The following is a 14870-nucleotide window of genomic DNA, read 5'->3' as shown; positions in this document are numbered from 1 at the left end:
TAAATGTAACCTGTTTATAAAGCTTTAATCCTTTCTTTGGTCTCTCAGGAGGTATTGCCATTTTAAAGCCATTTTAGTAGTTAAATAATTCCCTGTTACTCCCAAGAATACCCCTTCCAAACAATATCTAATTATTTATTATGCGAAGATTTACTACAACAGGAGTACATATCAGGCACTGGAAGTGTGGATAAGAAAGTAAATATTTCAAAGGGTTGGTTTTGTTGGTAAGAAAGCTAAATAAATATTTTGAAATATTCTTTCATGCATACTTCCCATTCTGGCTACTTAGTGATCACTGGACTATCTCTTTTTTTTAAATTTAATTTTAATAATGTATTTTATTTAAGTGATTACTCCCCACATATTATCATCTCAATAAGTAGTCAATATAAAAACTATTAATGAGATAGTTTACATTCTTCTTTTTCACAGTAAAGTCTTCAAAATCTGGCTTGCATTTTATTTTATTTTTTAATTGAAGTCAGGTGGTTTGTATTTTATTTATACTTATAAGCAGCTGTCAGTTTGGACTGGCCACGTTTCAGAGGTTCAACAACCACATGTGGCCAGTGGCTACAGCATAGGTAGTTTGGGTCTATCTTTGTTAGGGCTGGCAACCTGCACTCAATGGCCGGTTTAGCCCTATGACTAAAGTCCAGCACTTCCTGGGTCTGTTCAATGAGGTCTTTTCACTCTGATTGGTTGGATCGTCCACATCTCCGACCGCTATGTCCGCTTTGTTCTGCTTACAGCATCCATAGCTGTTGTTTGCCTGGCTTTGGGAAAGTCTTCTCTCTGCATGTGCACATAGTATGGGCCAAAGACTCCAGGGAATTTCCGTACAGATTTCTGGATCTCTTTTGTGGGTAGCTTCCTTCTTTTCAGTACGTTGTTCTGAAAATTCTGGCAGCCTCTGCTTCCTGAACTCCACCCTCTGCTCCTCCACTTTCACATGATGACTGTGCTCTTCTTAGAGTTCCTCCTGCCCTAGGATCTGGAAGTTGCCTCTGGGCAGAAAGTCTGAGAGATCAGAGGGCTCACCTCATTAGTTTGTCTTCTCCAAGGGATGGTCTGTACTGACAGTTGTCCAGTTTTCTAGTTGCAGACAGTTGGAGGGCAACTCTGGGACTAGTTAATCTTCATGGCCAGAAGCAGAAGTCCTACAGTCAGACCTCATTTTATTGAATTTCACTTTATTGCACTTTACAGATATCGTGCTTTTTACAAACTGAAATTTTGTGGCAACCCTGCATCGAGCAAGTTTCTTGGCACCATTTTTCCAATAGCATTTGCTCACTTCATGCACATTTTGGTAATTCTTGCAATATTTCAAATTTTCTCATTATGATTATATTTGTTATGGTGATCTGTGATCAGTGATTGTTGATGTTACTGTTGCAAAAAAAAATTACGGCTTGCTGAAGGCTCAGATGATGGGCAGGTAGCATTTTTTAGCAACAAAGTATTTTTTAATTAAGGTATGTACATTTTTTTAGACATAATGCTATCGCACACTTATAGACTGCAGTGTAGTGTAAACGTAACTTTTATATGCACTGGGAAACCAAAAAACTTGTGGGACTTGCTTCATTGCGGTCATTTGGAATTGAATCCACGGTATCTCTGAGGCACGCCTTGTACTTGGCCAGGTGAAGTGAGTTAGAGAACGCCCTGTACCCACTCTGGTGCATTCCAACCCAAGAAATTCAGGTTCCTTTGGGAGGACGAGGGAGGTTGAGAAAGGCTTTGGACTTGGTGCAGTGGCTCTTTTCCTTCACAGTTTCTCCTGAGTGTCACTCTTCCCAATAATCACAGTCGTGTCCCAGAGTCTGAGGTGCCCTTGGTTCAAGATCACCTTTATTGTGGTGGACCTGGTCTGGTCCACTTTGAGGCGGACATTCAGGGTAAGACCGTCACCCAGAGGTCCCCCATGAGCTGCAGAACAAAGGCTACTTTTAGGAGGAGGTCATAGATCACACGGTGAGCCTTGCTTCACACATCTTGGTCTATCTCATCGGCTTGTACACAGCGTTCTCCCAACTCTAATTTGATCAGACATTTTTTGGACTATTGAATCATCAGTTTCTGTACAACTGTCTGGATAAGGTATCTACTCAATGCAGTTTAGGATTTTTTCCATCCTCACTCCTAAAAGGGAATTTATCTGACTATAGAACTTCATGCCAGGGTACCTGCAATTTTCCCTCAGCACTTCGAAAATGTTGATCTACTATCTTCTTACATCTATCACTGTGGATCAAATGTCTGCAGTTGGCCTAAATATCATTCCTTCAAAGGCAATATTTATTTTTTAACTCTGGTCATTTTTAAAGCTTCCCCTACCCTTTCCCTCGGTGTTCTGCTATTTCACTATAATGAGGTTCAGTGTGGATTTAGTTTTACTTAACCTATTTAGTAAGAGTAAGTTTTAAATCTGAAAGACAGGGCTGAAGCCTTTGTCATGTCTGGAAAATTCTTAGCCCTTTTCTCTTCTGAAACAATCTGTGTTATCTGGTGAAGCTTCTTGAGTTATTTTTCAGGTCTCTTATTTTTACTTCTTTGTGTTTTTAATGTAATTGTCTCTATATGTGGCATTTGGGGGAATTGCCATGACTCTCTTCAAATTAACTATTTTCTTTCTTATTAATCAGGCTTAGTATTCTGCCCACTGAGATGTATTTTGTTGTCTACATCTTTCATTCTTAGCATTTCTAATTGCTTCGTTCACACTTTCACTTATACCTGTTTCATTTCTGCTTGGCTTTCATTGGCAACTTAGTATAGTTTAATAGATTTTATTCCACCATCTTCCTCTTTGAGGATCTTCTAGTTATTTTAAAATCCTTTTTAGAATGGCTTTGTTACCATGACTTTAACTGCAGTGATTTCATGCTGATTTTGTAGTGTGGCTTTTCTCGTGTGATTTCCTTTGGTGTTTTTGAGCTTTGTAGGTTCATCTTGAATGACAGATTTTTTCCCCCTATTTCTCTGCACTCACCTTTGTCTACCTAGTAGTTTTGTGGCTTCTTTTACCAGGGCTTCCGCAGTCCTCAGTTCTGAGCCAGGATTTACAGAGGCATCTGGTGACTCACACTGGTGTCACTTGGTGACTTTGGGGCTGTCACATATTCAGTCACACATCTGGGGGCAGCTTGGCTCAGTTCCACGTCATGAGGCTGCGTCTAGGTCTTCCCAGCTCCTGAGCCCCAGAACTTCACATAGGTCCCAGGCGGTGTTTGGCAGTAGCCCTGTTTCAGCTGTCCTTCATGAGTCAGAAAGCTCAGCCTCAGTCCCTGGTTTTAAGAAAGGAGCCTGGCTCCTGTCCTTCTGCACATTTAGCCTTGGCTAAACCCAGGAGCAAACTCGGCTTTTCTTCCAGGCATTGATAGCACGCAGCTTTGGCTTGTGTCCAAAGTCATTAATTACCTTGCAATTGTTTTCCATTCTTACAGTTCTTATTCTTTAGCCTGGCTATGCCTTTTAGTTTTCCTTATAAAATATGTTGTGTATCATTGCTGTTTGTTCAGATGGGGAGGGAGTGACCCTCAAGAAATGAACTTATAACTCTGTATTGACCCTAAGTCTCCAGTTTTGTCATTGGATGATCAGAAGCAATGTTTTGTTTTACATTTTTAAGTTACAAGTAACATTCAATTTGTTTTCAGTTACACGGTGCCCTTTGACAGAGATCAAGAGAGCAGAACAGAGCCCGTGGGGTTTCCTGTAGTCCGAGTGGTCAAATGGATCTGAGTTTTGTTATTGGGGTGAATCTTGAGGCCTACAGATCTGGGATTAAATATTTATTTTTTCCGTAATAGTAGAAACAAATGTTTTAATCTCTTTGAGCCTCAGTTTCCCCCTCTATAAAACGGGAAACTTGTTTCAATATGTTGGGGGTTTTATGAGGATTAAATAAAATGCATATGAAGTATATACCACAGTGCCTGACTCTATACCTTGACAGTAATAATAACCCAACTCAGATGTTTAAGCAAAATGTAAAGTGATTGGTATGTTTCACTGGAAGTTCAGAGATGGGGGCGGGGGGTTAAGGACTAACCTAACCCAGTGCCTCCAGTCATGATTCCTTGTGAGTCTCTTGGATTTACCATCTTCATCAGTACCTACTTGTCTGAGTGATAATGACAAGTTACCTGGACCTATCTGCATGTCACAACATCCGGAAAAGACAAGAGTTATGTAGCACAGGGACAAGATGGGCTGGTTGACTAAATCCACAAGCCTCATTCCTTGAGCCTGGGGTAGGATCGGGCTCCCCTAAATTTCCAAAGATGTAGTGGGAAGGAGGACTCTTGATAAGAGGGTGAAAGGGGTGTCTGGGTAGGAGTGCTGGGCTATTTGGGGTACTCAACTCAAGGTGACAATAGAAAAGTGTATTACATTATAGGACAGGCAGTCCAAAGGCATGGCTCAGGGAAGCCTGTTTGTACCAGCTCACAAGAGTCAATTGTTAAACACTTAGGAAATGTGTGAGCCAATTGTTAAACTGTCGGTGGCTTGATATTACTATGGTGGGAGTAAATACTATGCTCACACTGCAGACTTTGCATTTTTAAAGTAGAAGAGCTCAGTTTACGATGAGACCAAGTGAATGTCAGGAGAGTTCTGCAGGTTTTGCTTAAAAGTCCTACATTTAATTTCTAGCCACCAAGCGAAGTGTCTGTCTGGAAACACTTATCATAGATAAAGCAGAGACCAAGCTCTATCTTCTTTTCTTCCATAAGAATGTTTGAAGGAAGGGATTAGCTTCCTGACACCAATATTGATCTTTCTTTCTTTATTTTTTTTAATGAAAGAAGACCAATCTACGTGGTAACATTAGCCGCCTGGCGAGATGTCTCCAGCCATCAACTATCAGCTCCTGTTTGAGCCACAGATCCAGAAACATGGAATCTGGGTGCCCGGCGACCACTTCCTTTCCTTCCTGCTCATCCTCATTTTCTCAGCTTCCTCCTCCTCCCTCTCTTCTATAGCACTGCACAAAATCACCTCTCTTGCGCCCTCCCCTCTCTTCAGTTCCTCTTCCCCATCTTTATTCTTCTTTTCCTCCATCCCTCCTTTTGATATGCCCTTTCTTCTCTCTCTCTTTCATATTTCACATGGGAGTGGTGCGGATGGAGGTCACTGACTGTGGTTCGGCTATGCAGCAGCCTGGGAAGTTTGCCATTTGAGGCAGGGAAGCATGTGTGAAATGTTCCAAACCTGAGGACTGAGCAGTAATCAGCAATTTGCACAGATGTCGGGGGGGGGTGGGTGGGAGTGGCTTGGGGGAGCTGAAGCAGATTTTTTGTCATCCTGGAGGCTGACTGTCCCATGACTCCCTGACCAGATAACACTGGCTGTTTCTGGGGGGTGTCTGATAGTTCTGTGGTCTGTATGATACATCTGCCCAATGACCGCCCCCTGTGAGGATTTCTGTCTGAGTTTGCAGAGGTCAGTGTGCTGGAGCTGAAGGGAGGAGAGAGCTCCCTCATCTCTGTATTCTCCCGGGAGTGGGCACTGGGGGTCTCCCTTCCCAACAGTGAGATCACACCTTGGTTTCTTCAGGAAGATTTTGTAACCATGGCAAAAATGTTTTAAAATCTTAAAAAAAAAAAAAAAAGACTAAAGATCTAGAGATCTAGGATCTGTTGGCCTCAGGAAGTATTTCACTAGGGTCCCCTGCATCTACTGGTTATTGTACGGCACTAGTCATCTTGTGGTGTCTGCCCTCAATGAGTACATTAACTTCAGCTAGGAGGAAACAAATCTCAGCTACAAAACCATAGGCCAAAAGTCAAAGAACCAGTCAGCTGGTCCTTCAGACGCATCAACGGAGAGAGGATGGCTCAGCACAGACCCATCCCTGAAAGGCAAGCAAAAAGAAATGATCCCCTGTTCAACCACAAGGCTGCACTTTGCTTCCAAGTAACCACAAGATGGCAGTGTTTCTCCTAGTACTAACTGCCCTGATTGTACAAAAGACTGTTACCCTTTGGGAACATTTTCCAGTCATTTCATATTTTGATTCATTTTTTTTTCCAATAGAGGAAAGCATGGAGCCCAGCATGGACTGGTAGGTCAAAGACTCGATCTACAACCAGGCAAATGCAAGGTCCAATTCTAGATCTGCCACAAATTAACTTGCGACCTTGAACATTTCTGAGTTTCTGTTTCCTCATTTATAAAATACAGACACATCTCACCTGCCCTTCTTTACATTGGGAGGAACAAGAGAAAAATACAAGTGCAAGTGTAATGAATTTTAATGTACTATGACACAGGTGCTTAACCATTAACGTGCATAAGAGTGACCTGAGGAAATTTTTAAATGCATTTTCCCCAGGTCCTGCTCCCAGGGACCTTCAGTGAGTCCAGCGCTGTGCCTGGGAATGTGCACATCACCCAGTATCCTTGATAGTTGTGACGCTGAAAGCCCTTGGACCACAGTTTAAGACACTGCATTATGCAAAGACAGACCAGTGGAAGGAGAGAGATTAAGGCCCAGAAGCTATTTTTAGCTTCCCTTATAACTGCACTTATTATTTTCTATTTTGAATCAAAGTTTTACAAAATATCCTCTACTCACAAATGAAGGTTAACTAATGAAGGCAGAATTGTGTGTTTTGTTCATCCTTTTACGTTCACAGCAAGTAATTGGAAATATTTCTGGGGTGATAATCAGACTTAGGCTGGGCAGTCTGCAGAGCATCCTTAAAAGTTCTACCCCATTTATGGGTATATTTGAGTAATAGGACTTGGCAGACGCAACAGAATTGTCTTGAGCTTTACCTCTGGACCTCATGGGCTTATCTTTGCTTCTAAATCAGTGAGCCAGTGCCTTCTGGACCAGGGCCTTCACGCTGCAGGAGGAGGCAGCGGTGCAGGAATTGGCTTACAAAATTCCTGAGCATTTAACAATTAACTCTTGTGAGCTGATAAAAGCAGGCTTCGCTATCCCACTGAGCCATGCCTTTGGACTTGTAAAGCTGTGCAGGCAGTTTAGAAATGAAGTTCCACGAGTCTCCTGGAATTCTTTCACAATGGCTATCAAAGACCACCTGGAATTTCTGACCAGTACTGGCAAGGGTCTCACAATTTCTAAGCAAATATTCAGCCCCGCTACTCCTCAGAGGGTGCTCCTCCCCTGAGCTGCTCCCCCAGCAGAGAAGGTCTGATCTGAAGAGTGAACAGAGCCAGAGAGCTATGCGGTCTGACCCCTTGGGGGCGTGGCCAGTGTGAACGACCTAGCTTGGACGTGACAGCCCCCTGCACCTGGACGTGGGTGTTTCTGCTCTCATCTTAGGCAACGGGAGATAGGGCTGCTGGTGAAGTTTTCAGCAAAGGCTGTAGAAACCTGCTTCACTTGGACTGTGTTCAGACATCACACTGACAGAGAAAGGAAGGTGCTGAAATGGAACTACAGAATTTCTCCTCTTTCAGCAAATATTTATTGAACGACTACTATTTTTGAGCCAGGTACCATGTCAGGCCCTTCACTAAAAGAGAAATAAAATAGCCAAAGACTCTGCCATTTGTGGAGCTGAGGTTTTAGCAGCAGGAGACACACAATAAACAGTAAATGGGAAAAAAAAATATCAGTAAATGGACTTGATTGCACTTGTGGGCTGGGGTGGGGGGTGCCAAGCCCACTTGTTGAATGGGTGGAGCCCTGAATCAGTAAATGAGGGGAGGGGGCCTCAAACAGCATTTTCTACTCCGAATCCTGCCAAGTACTTCTTGTTCCAGGCACACTCTGCCCTGGGGCAGTTTCTTCACTCCTCCAACTTTTCTAGCAGCTGACCTATGCCTCACACCTTACTCATCTTTTCACTGAGAAAGGGCTTTCTTAAGAATATAGAATTTGGAAAGTCCCTTTCTTCACCCCTCCCTTTTTTGTGTTTAACTGAGATCAAATTTACATAAGATTACCCACTTGAAAGTGGGCAATTCAGCGGTATTCAGTATACTTACAGTGTTGTGCAACCACCACCTCTCTCTAATTTCAAAACTTTTCATCATTCCCAAAGAAAACCCTGTATCCACTGAGGATCACTTCCCACTGTCCCCTCTCTCCAGCTCCTGGAAACTACCAATCTGCTTTCTGTCTCTAGGGGTTTAACTCTTCTGGACATTTTATACAAATGGAATCCTATCATATGTGGTCTTTTATGGCTGGCTTCTTCCATGAAACTGCATCTTTTAGCACTAAAAACTTTCAAGTTCAGCTGCAGATTTTAATCCTGCACAGTCAGAAAACGACATGTAATGAAAGCCAGTTCTTGTCTGATAGTAGCAATCAAAGGCTTTTCTGGGCTCTTCAGCTTCAGGTGACATATACAATGCTTATCAGACTTTCATTTCCTTGGATGAGTTTGCTTTGGATGAAGATCCAGAATTCAGACGACGGCAGTAATAGTTTTGATAGATCACCTCATCCCTTGCCTCAATCTCTGCCCTTCCTGTCAGTAAGAGCCAGTGTTTCCTATTGGTGGGGATGCAAACTGGCGTAGCCACCATGGAGCACAGCATGGAAGTTCCTTTAAAAATTATAAACAGAGTTGCCATATGATCCAGCAATCCCAATCCTGGGCATATATCCAGAAGGAGTTCTAATTCGAAAAGATACATGCACCTCAGTGTTCATAGCAGCACTACTGACCATAGCCAAGACATGAGAGCAGCCTAAGGGTCCATCGACAGATGACTGGATAAAGATGATGTGGTATATATACACAATAGAATACTCAGCCATAAAAATGAATGAAATAATGCCATTTGCAACAACATGGGTGGACCTAGAGATGATCATACTAAGTGAAGTAAGTCAGAAAGAGAAAGACAAATACCCTATATCACTTATATGTAGAATCTAAAATATGGCACAGATGAATTTATTTATAAAACAGAAACAGACTCACAGACATAGCAAACAAATTTACGGTTACCAAAGGGGAAAGAGGATGTGGGGGGAATCCATTAGGAGTTTAGGATTAGCAGATACAAACCACTATATATAAAATAGATAAACATCAAGGTCCTACTGTATAGCACAGGGAACTATACTCAATATCCTGTAATAAACCATAATGGAAAAGAATATGAAAAGAATATATATTATATGTATAACTGAATCACCATGCTGTACATCAGAAACTAACACAATATTGTAAATCAGCTATACTTCTATTTAAAAAAAAAAAAGAGCAAGTGTTTCAACAGGGAAGTTTGCTGAGATAGTTTCCTGCAGGGGTTGAGGATGGAGGGTCACAGACGTGGAGAGGTTTGAGATATTCCTACTCTTCCATTTACAGCGTATTATCACCAGTCCATGCAAGAACATCTTTAAATTTTATTGTCATCAATGCATTCTACTCCCAGACTTTGAGGTAGGTTATTATTATTATTACCCCCATTTTAAGGATGAAGAAACTGATATTCCAAGAAGATGAGACTCCAAGAAGATAAAGCTTTGTACAAATTCATACACCTTTCTGCTGACAATTCAGATTGAGCTTTTGTACTTTAGAGAGAGTTCTAAAATAATGAGCAGTGTCATTTGCACGAAATTTTAGTCTTATGCTCATTGGAAGCCTAATGAACATTAAGTGAAAACCAACATGGGGCTGACATAAGATTTAAAGTTAGATGAGGGAGTGCCTGCCCCTACCTAGAGAAGGCTCTCAGCTGACACTCAGTAAAGATGACCAGACCAGGCTCAATTCAGCGAGGCATCTTCTATCCTCATACCGCTTTTCACAAACTGTGTGTGTGTGTGTGTGTGTGTGTGTGTGTGTGGGCGGGGGGCGGGGGAGAATTCTCTATTCTGTTTCAAGTTTACAAAATGCAGTAGTTCCTAATAAGCGCTATAGTGGCATTTTTTGTTTCCACGTGATGCTTCATAATTGCACTTGACAAAACGAGGTGGGAGCTAACTAGCTTGAGAAGCGCCCACATGTACACACACAGAGCTTTAATATCACACTTTGTTAACTCAAGAAATCGGCACTGAATATTTACCCAGCTACATCTGTGGCACTCAGTTAAATGCTAGGGACATAGCAGCAAGTAGTTAGACACTGCTCTCACCTCATGGAGTTTATCTACTTCACTGAGCTTGTCTCATGGTGGGAATATATAGCAGAAAACATCTATAGCAATTAACTAAATAATTTCTTCTCCAATAAGGGGTATCAAGAAAAAGTAGAGGTGCTATGAACTGGTATAACCAGGAAACTTAATCTAGACTGGATTAGGGGTGGAAGATCAGGGAAGGGCTTCTCAAGGAAGTAACATCAAACTGTGTATCCTTCCAAATCTAAACGTATCTCTATATAGATATGAACAGATATTCATGAACAATTAAAACTGATTATCTCTAGCCAGTGATGAACATTAGAATTATGTGGGCTTATTCTTTTAGACATCTATAAAACAAAAGTTATTTTTAAGCCATTTCCCATGCAGATAGGTACATACACATTTGTTGAAAGTTAGATTTAAGCACAAGCAACTCAAACCTATAGCTGGGTTAAACTCTGCTCATTTTGTATCTTTGACTTTGTAACTTTTACTAAATAAGGTGCTATTTGATATTCATAGAGGAAATTAGGAAATTTCAGATGTTTTATTTTTCCAAGAATTGGACTACAAGATAGTTATTACAAACTCAGATACTGACAGTGTCTACTGGACCCTAACTGAAGCCATCACACCGGCTAATCTTCCTATAGCACCAGACCATTAGCCTCCTTTAGGACCCTCTCTCTCAGGTCGGAGCACCTTTGCCATGTTCATACAAGAAGGAAGCTACTGGGCAGAGTTTCTAGTACTTGGGAGCTTGCAGTCTTGTGGGAAAGACAAGCCAACCACATCAAAATACATTCTGAGTGCACGTGGGCTGCATTCTTTTATCCCTGAGAATAACCCAGAACGTTAGGCAGGACATTTTGATTGTGGTCATTTAACCTCTGTGGCACTGAGTTTACATGAATCACCCAGCAGGGGAAGTTTAAATTGGAGAGGACTGTTCTCGTGTGCAGAGGAGCAGTGCCCACATCTGAATTCCTAACGTGCTTCCCCATGAGTGAATTCCAGTGAAGGCTCCCTGAGAAATACTGACCCAGAGGACGCATACATGGGCTTCCAGGAGCCTTGAATCCTTGAAAACTATGTATTAAATTAAGCTTACCTGTAAGTTTGTCTTGGAAACAGCCCATCCTGTCCATCAGCCTCTCTAAAATCTGTGTTGAAAACAGGTTCCACATTATCTCCTTGAGGAGAATTTACAGCTGTGCGTTTCTCAAGGGCCAGGTCCCACCCGGGCACTTCAGACATCACTTCTTCCAACAAAAACCTGCGAACTAAGTATTTTACAAATGACAAAACTGAGGCTCAGAGAAGTTAAATATCCCCTCTACCTGATCAGCACCCCCATAACATTCCCCCATTTAAAGCGTATAGTTCAATGGTTTTTAGTGTATTCACGGAATTGTGCAGACATCACCATAATCTAAATTTAGAACATTTTTAATCACCTCTTGCAAAAACCCCATACCTGTTAACAGTGAGTCCTCATTTCCCCAGCCCCAGCCCTAGGTAACTGCTACTCTATTTTCTGTCTCTATATTCGAGACATCGGGTATCAGTGGAATCACACAGTATGTTGCTTTTTTGTGACTGGTTTTTTTCACTTAGCATAAGGTTCATCCATGTTATACTACGTATCTGTACTTCATTCCTTTTTATGGGTGAATAATAGTCCACTGTATAGATGTATCACGTTTTATCAGTTGATGGATATTTGACTTGTTTACACTTCTTGGCTATTATGAACAATGCTGGTTATGAGCATGAGTGTACTAGTTTTTTGTGTAGACACATTGTCATTTCTCTTAGGTATATACCTAGGAGTAGGAGGAATTGCTGGACCACATGGTAACTCTATGTTTTACATCTTGATGAACTGACAAAATTTTCTGCAAAGTGGCTGCACTACTTTACATTCCCAGCAGCAATGAATGTGGATTCCAATTTCTCCACATTCTCCCCAACACTTGCTACTGTCTTTTTGATTATTGCCATCCTATGTGGATGTGAAGTAATAGCTCACTGTGGTTTTGATTTGCAACTCCCTAATGACTAATGATGTTGAAAGTCTGCTTATCCCCATCGTTCTGCTGCATGAGTCTACCTAGTAACTTGCGCTGAGTATGTCAACCCAGCCTTGACTGACCACCTGCACTCTCGATGTGTCTGGTTCTGATCACCATTTCCGGGTGTAGACAGAACACCGCACATCAGGGTGTAGGGTCCAACATCCCAAGAGATTACTGAAAAGACTGGATGACACTATCCGGAAGTACAGGGGCATAATCTCCTTGTGGGGGAAATTTTGACCATTGGAAAACATCAGTTGGGAGGAATCTGGGCAGATACATCCTCTGTTCTTCCTCTTTCCTCAGAGGATAGTTTATCCTCACCATGCAAATGGATAACATCCAAGCAGATATGCGGGCTGAGCAACCCTCTGGATCTCTTCACGACTTGCCATGGAGCAAAGACAGCATCATTTCAGATGGCTTCACATCCTTCCTGGCCAGGAATTCTCAGACACACATTTCAGCAGAATTCAGGTCTAAATTTTACCAACATTACTTCCTTTCTTGGTCTAAGACTCTTTTTTTCACATAAATTTTGGGTAAGAAATTGCTAAGACCTGTGACACAAACATGGATAAACAAGTGGAAAACCCATGCCTTGAACATAAGTCCAGTGTTCCTGGAAGCCTCTTTTGCAGACCAGGCTCTCTGAAAAGTGGAGAAGGATAACCCAAGTAAGGAAACATCCCAGCTGTTCTGTCTTCACAAGCAATCGTCTAAGCTAGAAAACTCAAGCATCCTCATCTTTTTCTCCCACACTTCCCACATCCTTTCCATGACCCTTGCTGGTCAATGGAGCTTACTAATATTTTTTAATGCCTGTGGTCTTTGTCCCATTATCAACTTATTCAGAATCTACTCACCACTCATCTAGACAAAATCCTCAGAACTGCTGGTTAGCCAGACTCCAGGCTCACACTACTTGAATCCATCTTCCAAATTGCTACTAGACTTTCTAAAATATAAGGCAGATTGCTTTGCTCCTCTGCTTACAAATCCTGAATAACTCCTCACCACCTCTTAGAGAAAGCCTTCCGGTTAAATTCTTTCTGTGACCATCCGCCCTTTCCCCACCGGTACGGAGTAATTACAAGAGTATGATCAATATTAAGGGGGAAAATGCTATGTAATAAGAGAACAAGGAAACAATCTTACACTGGCTGGGATAGTGGGCACTGTTTTAAAAGAGGTATTGCTATCTGAGCAGTCTTTTTCTGAAACTAGAATTAGAAAGTGTTTCCAAACCGTTGACTCTTTACTGTTCTTTCTCCTACATAAGGATGTTCACTCTGGTAGAGTACAGTATTGTCCTGCACCCCCCCGCACTCCTCCCTGTTGGGGTCGGGGGTTATACATGCACACCCCCGTGTGGCTTGTCGTGCAACTTCCGCTCCTTCCTGCAGAAGGATCATACTTTCCCGCCTCATTTGAAGGGCTGTCAATCTTGGCCGCTGTGGTTTCTTTGTCCAGTGAAGTGTGAGTAGAAATGTGTGCCTCTTCCCGGAAGAAGCTTTCAGAGCCAGTGTGTGGTTTCTTCATTTCCTTTTTGCCCTTTACTGTGACACCATCCGGTTGCAGATAGAGGCAACTCTTTCATTTTGGGCCCAGAACTGAGATTATCTGAAGTAGAACTGCAGCTAACCCACAACAGACAAGTGATATGAATGAGAATTTTTCTGATATTACATCTCTGGGATTTGGGAATTGATTGTTACTGTAGTAAAACCTAGTCTAAACTGGTCCCTACGTTCATTTGCAAAGTGTTTCAGCTCTCTGTTGCTGTTTACAATCTGCCCTGAAATTAGTGGCTTACAACCACAATAATCATTTAGTTTGCTTACAAATCTGCAGCGTAGGCAGGGCTTGGTGGGGTGGGGAGAGTCAAGGGTAGCTTCTTTCTGTTCGTGCTGCATGAACTAGCGCAGCTCAGCCGCCTAGGGCTGGAAGCACGAGACGGCTCACTCGCTCCCTCCCTCCATCGTGTGTCTGGTGGTTGGGGCCGGCTGTCACCTGGGATCTCAGCTGGACTGTGGTCAGAACACCAACACACAGTCTTCTCACTTACTTTCCTCACAGCGTGGTCACTGGATTTCAACGGCAAGCATCCCAAAAGTAGCAAGCCGAAGCTCCATTGCCTTTTAAAACCTAGCCTCAGCACTCAGAGTTGTTTCTACATCATACCTCGGGCTCTTTAGAGAAACAGAGGCAGTAGGATATATATATTCAATGAGAGAGTTTTAAGGAATTGGCTCATGCAGTTGTGGGGGCAGGGATGTCTGCCATCTGTGGAGGCAGGAGTTTTGTGCTGCAATTTTTCAGTCTGAAGGTGGTCTAGAGTCAGAATTCTCTCCCACTTAAATTAGATGTTGCAGAGTCCCCAGGAGAAACATAGCTCTAAACACAGGAGAGAGATTATCAATTCTTCTTGTGATTCAACAACAAAAACAAAATCTATTCATGGACATGAGTGAAAAGTGGTGATTTTACAAAAAACAAAACAAAACAAAACAACTTCATAGGGCAGATGGGGCAGGGGAGGTTTATAATGCACATTCAACTGAAGATGCTCCAATTACAATGAAAAAAAGTCAAATCAATGTAATGGGAAGAAAAAATTCTGTCAGAATGTAGAGGTAAAAAATGATCTGAAAAACTTAAAAGGAGAAGATGACAAATACTTTTCAAGAAAATGACTTAAGAGTTGTG

The sequence above is a fragment of the Camelus bactrianus genome, chromosome 11, assembly GCF_048773025.1.
Source record: "Camelus bactrianus isolate YW-2024 breed Bactrian camel chromosome 11, ASM4877302v1, whole genome shotgun sequence".
In the NCBI taxonomy this organism is placed as follows: domain Eukaryota; kingdom Metazoa; phylum Chordata; class Mammalia; order Artiodactyla; family Camelidae; genus Camelus; species Camelus bactrianus.
This window is presented reverse-complemented; position numbering follows the sequence as displayed.